Here is a 5,366-nt window from a genome sequence, read left to right on the forward strand (position 1 = left end):
CTCATGATTTTTCATCAGCATTTTAGTGCAGATTCCTCCTAATAAGCATGTAGTCATATGCAGCTTTGTCCAACAGATACATTAGTTTCCCCTAATAGAATACTTTTTTGTATGTTATTTTCATGAATATATTTGTGTTTTTAGGCATGTTTCCCCACCTCATATGTATGCATTTTGTACATAGCATTTGGACTGAGAACTACATTGTAAAATTTGGAGAAGTGTGAATTTCAAAAGATACCTGTTTCACTTCGTGAAGTGCAATTTAGATGGTTGCTCATTAAAATGTAAACAAAATCCCTAGTCCTGCCAAAGTATATGTGGAGCCTTCACCAACTTGCCTGTTTAGCTGAATCTACCTTTGTGAAAAGGAGACCTGTTGAGCAATGCTGTGGCCAATACTTAACTTTTCTCAAGAACTGTGCCCCACAGCTCAGGGACAGAGCACACCTTTTTACATCCTTGGTTTAATCTCTGGCATCTTCAGACAAAAGATCTAAGACTTCAGGGCTGGGCTGGAGAGAACATGGGCCTGAGTCAGTATCAGGCAGGTACAACTTCTCTCAAAGCTCCTAGCAAGAGGCACATTTTTGGATGTTTCTAGTATTTACAGGGGCCTGAAGCCAAACACAAAGCCCTGCCCCCTCCCAATCCATGAATAAAATCTGACTGGGACAGCAGTAAAATCTTCCTTCAATGCTGGTGATGGAATAGCATCCTCCACCACACCTGAGGGTATCTGGCAAGCTTGAGGGACAGAGGGCAGGCCATGGGGCAGACACAGCTCTGCCTTCCAACACCTCACAGTTGCTCCTTGCCCACCTTGCCTACTGCATGGAGCAGCCGCCATACATTTAAAGCGCATGACTTTCCCTCAAGAATCCTGGGAACAGTAGTTTGTTAAGGGTGCTGGGAACTGAAGTTCTGTGAGAAGGAGTAAACTACAGTTCCCAGGATTCTTTGGGGAAAGCCAAGCCTGTTAAATGTTCGGTGTGTATGTTGGATCTGCATAATGTAGGCCAACCCTGTGTTAAATTTCATGTGTATCAAAATGGTGATATATAACATCATTGGGTGGAACCAGAGCCAATAGCGGGTCTTTTTCTTGCTTTCTCCCACTTTTTTTCTGTCTCCCCTCTTGCCTCCCTATGTTGCTGGGGGATGGACAGATCATTCTTCTAAGAAATCTCATCTGATTGCTCGCAGGGGGCTTCTTCCTCCTGCTAGCCTTCCATATGTTTTGGCTCCCCCCCAGGTTCTCCCTTTCTTTCCCCTGTGCCTTTGGCCTCTCCCTCTGGCTCCCTCCACCCCCTTGAAAATAAATTTGAGGGCCACATGAAATTAAGCTAAGGGCCACACACAGACTCTGAGTTGCAGGTTCCCCTGAGGTACCACTAATGCCTTTGCAGTTTTGCTGTCAGGTGTCAGTGAGAGAGTGAGTCCCAAGTATCTTTCTCTAGAGCAGGGATGGAGATCTGTGGCCCTCTAGAAGTTGTTGGGCTCCAACTCCTATCAGCCCCACAGAGCATGGTCAATGGTCAGGGGCAATGGGCGTTGGGGTCCAGCGGCACCTGCGGGGCCACAGATGTTCCCCATCCCTGCTGTCGAGGGAGCCTTGCTCACTTGGCGCATCTTTTTCCTGACTTCTGTGGGCTGCCACACCCCACCTGCGGAATGTAGCTGTTTGAAGGAAGGAAGCGCTCCAAGCGGTGTGGTCCCACCCTCTGTCCTGCCCTGAGGAGCAACATGCTGATAAGCAGGAGGCTGTGCTGTGCGCACGTACAATCCTGCTGGCCCTCCAGTTCAGCAGGAAGCCCACACCTTTTGTCTGCCATGGGGCCCACCACATTCCTGGTTTATCACAAAGGCATCAGATGGAGAGGCATGGCCCTACACCAAGACACCCACATCTCCCCCCCCCCGCCCACCCACACAGTGCTCTGTTCACCTTTTGTAGGGACAACACTGCCAATTGTCCCTGGAGTACAAAAGGTCACAGGCCAATACACCCAGGTCCTTGCATGCAGGGGTGAGCCACTCAGGTCTCATCTTCAGGGATCATTGTGGGTGCACGGAGAGGTCACTTTACAAGGCACTTCTGGGCTGATTGCAAACTCCAGCCCATTCCTGCTCCAGGGGTTGGTTACCTCCTTAGCTGTCTCTTTGATCTCTTCTGTGGAGGAGGTATTAGGTCCATCAGTTCAAAATGACAGGCAGAAGCATCACCTCCAGCTTTTGCAGCAGTATTTATTTACCATGTCCTCCCATAAACAGCAAACCTTGAGGCCTTATGCTGAGCCTTCAAACAGGGCGACTCCCAGGCAAAGTAGGGTTTTTTCTTGCATAATCGAGGGACTCCCAAGGCATGTGTGGAATATGGACTTTTAATTAAAAGAAAAGGAAGAAAAAATGAAACCAAATTAGCTCATTGCCCTCTAGGAGCCATGGGCAGTTGAATGTCAGATTAGCAGGGAAGGCAACCAGGGGAGCAATATCTTTTGGAGTGAATACTGTGGACCCCCATCTTATGCTCAGCCTGTATATATGTGTAAATCAGGAGTGAGGCATCTGTGGTCCTTCAGGTCTTGGTGGACCCCAGCTCCCATTAGCCTTGGCCAGCTTGGCCAATGGTTAGCGATGATGGGAGATGAAGTCCAGCAACATCTGAAGGCTGACAGGTTCCCCACCCCTGGTGTATATACACCAGAGGTGGGGAACACCCTGGGCTCCTTTGGGAGGAAGGGTGGAGTATAAATTTAATTAGCATATCACTCAAATGCCATAAGTCACCAGTGATCGCATTCAAAGGGAACCAACCCAGGATATGCATTGGAACTCCTGAGGTCCCGTTAGATATTAGCTTGCTTGTAACAGTATCATTATCTTCATCTTCTTAACACAAAGTGGGCAGGCATTAGATTTCTCAGTTTGGGTGCCAAAATGTCTTGGGCTGGGGTGAGGATGTGCTACTCAGGAGAAGGACAGGAATTGGCAGCAAAACCATTGTTGTAATGTGGAGGCTGGTGTTTTATGTATAGATTTGATTGTTCTCATTTTTATTGGTTGTAAGTTTTTTGGAAGTTTTTTGACTGGGTTGCAAGTCACTCAGAGATTGCCCTGTGATAGGCAACTGACTGACGATATTGTAGTTTCACAATTTTCTGATTCTTTTTGAGTATTTATTGTTGTAATCTGCACTGAGCTCACTTGACAACGATAATAAGCAAGCAAGCAAGCAAACAAAAACCCCTCGGATTTGCTAAGCCCTGTGCAAGGTGACCTGGCTGGGGTAGAACTGGTTTTCTGCTTTGGGACGCAAGAACTCAGACACATGAAGCAATAAGGAAGAAAAGTTAACACCTGAGTGTGTGCAGAATGCTTTCCCCTCACCATCAAGTCATCAGAGACGTTTTCATACATTTATTTACTTATCTTCATTTATTATTGCATTTGAATCCCACCTTTCCTCTAAGGAGTTCAAGGTGGTGTACATTAAGGTTACCAGAAGTCCCTGTTTCCCGGGGACAGTCCCCGGATTTACAAACCAGTCCCCATACAAAATCCATTGAAGTTGAAAAATGTCCCCGGATTCATTGAATAAAATCTGGTAACCTTAGTGTACATGCTTCTCCTCCTCCCCATCTTCTCCTCACAACAACCTTGCAAGGTAGTTTAGGCTGAGGCACAGCCCCAGTCTTCCCTGGCTGGAGTCGATGGAATTTTTTGTCCAACATCATTTGGAGGGCCAATAGTGAACTACCCCTTCCTTGCCTCCACATTTTAGACCTTTGCCTCTCCTTTTAGAGAGTGAGCACAGCACGGCTCTATATTGCATAAGGTGCTCAACCATGAGAACCAGCACAGGAAGCAGAAGCTGATAAGCTTATCAGTTATGACATACTAGATGGGAGAACTCACCTTGAGGGTGTGCCCCATAGAAAGGGACTAGAGCTGAAACGAGGGTTTGTGAATGGGGCCTTAATTTTGTGTGTGCCTGGGTGTGGACTTGCACTCCAGTCGGAGTGGGTGGCTGGGGGGGGGGGAGGAGTGGGGAGGGGTTGTCAGAGTTGGCAAACAGAGCAAGCAGGGGCAACAACCCCTAGTAATGCACAAAAATAAAGCCCAGCCAATCAAGAAAACAGAGCAAGAATAATAATCACAACAGCATCAAAACATACAAAATTGTCCAGCGCTAGAGAACAACAAAATGAGAAAAATTTAAGGGCAGCATCCAATACCACTAAAAAGCACAATCCAGAGGAGTGGTCTTTACCTTCTGCCTGGAAACACTGCTACAGGAGGAAAGTAGAGCCAAAGCAATCTGGGTCCCATCACTGAGGAGGCCTCTGCACACGTCCTTGCACCCTGAACTTCACACGACAAGTGCGAAAAGTCTCCTGAAGATCTCAGAAGTTCATACGGGAGGGAGTGGAAACAAATCAGGGGGATTTTAAATTACACAAATATTTGGGAAGGGCCGAGGCTCAGGAGCAGAGAATCTGCTTTGTGTGTAGAAGGTTCCAGGTTCAGTTGCTGGGTTGGGCTGGGAGAGTGACCCCTGCCTGAAACCTAGGAGAACCCTTGCAGACAATACTGAGCTAGGGGGACCAGCTTCCTATGTTCCTGTAAGATTAACACACCAGGCCAGCTTCCATGGGCCAGACTCTTCTTTGTCTGATGCATGAAGTGGTTGTCCTAATGGACAGTAGGGCTGGTTCTAAGTTAGCCCCCCCCCCAATGTTCCCCTTATATTATTGGCCCTCTCCAATGTTGGTGTCCTTACCTGGTAGTGATGGAGGAATCAGTAGGGGCAGTGCTGTGATTTGTGCCAGCTTGCTGCAAGCCGCCTGCCATTTTAAACTACCCACAATGCATCTGAGGTAGCATCTCTCCAAGGTGTGTGGGGACTTTGAATGGCAGGGGCTGCAGATGTCAGCGGCAGGTTCTTCTGGCACACTGGGGCTTCCACCAGCAGCTCCCTGAGAATACTGCTTGTTGATGCAGGTCCTGGCGAGTGTACATATACATATATATCTCCTGAGTACAGAGATTAGAAGGGGAGTGGAAAATATATGTGTGCATTTCTAAGCCAAGTAAAGCCAAAAGGTCGAGCAATACAAGTCATAGCAATAGGTGTGTCACACTACTGTGCAGAGCATTCCATGCTAGTGGCCTCTGAAGATGAATGGGCAAGCAAGATCAATATTGTAAATACATACCTAAAGAGGGACAATTACTTTCCATTGGGAGCTTGCCACTCCCAGGATTTGTTGAGCCCAAAAACCAGAATATATGATTTGCTGGTAAGTTCCAGTGTGACACTTTTTTGAGGCGTAGTGTGGGTTAAAGTACGACAAGGTTAAGAC

The 5,366-nt window shown here is 47.4% G+C and overlaps 1 long non-coding RNA gene across 1 annotated transcript; it reads right to left on the minus strand.

Moving 5' to 3' along the window:
• Positions 1–2,227: 2,227 nt before the first annotated feature.
• Positions 2,228–5,128, minus strand: LOC310753612. The gene is made up of 3 exons (XR_014543381.1): positions 4,784–5,128; positions 4,274–4,397; positions 2,228–2,381 (listed from the first exon to the last, which is right to left on the minus strand). It is a non-coding gene; the product is annotated as an uncharacterized lncRNA (long non-coding RNA).
• Between the last annotated feature and the right edge of the window lie 238 nt (positions 5,129–5,366).

The sequence above is a fragment of the Podarcis filfolensis genome (genome assembly GCF_964270895.1).
Source record: "Podarcis filfolensis genome assembly, chromosome: 2".
NCBI classification, from domain to species: domain Eukaryota; kingdom Metazoa; phylum Chordata; class Lepidosauria; order Squamata; family Lacertidae; genus Podarcis; species Podarcis filfolensis.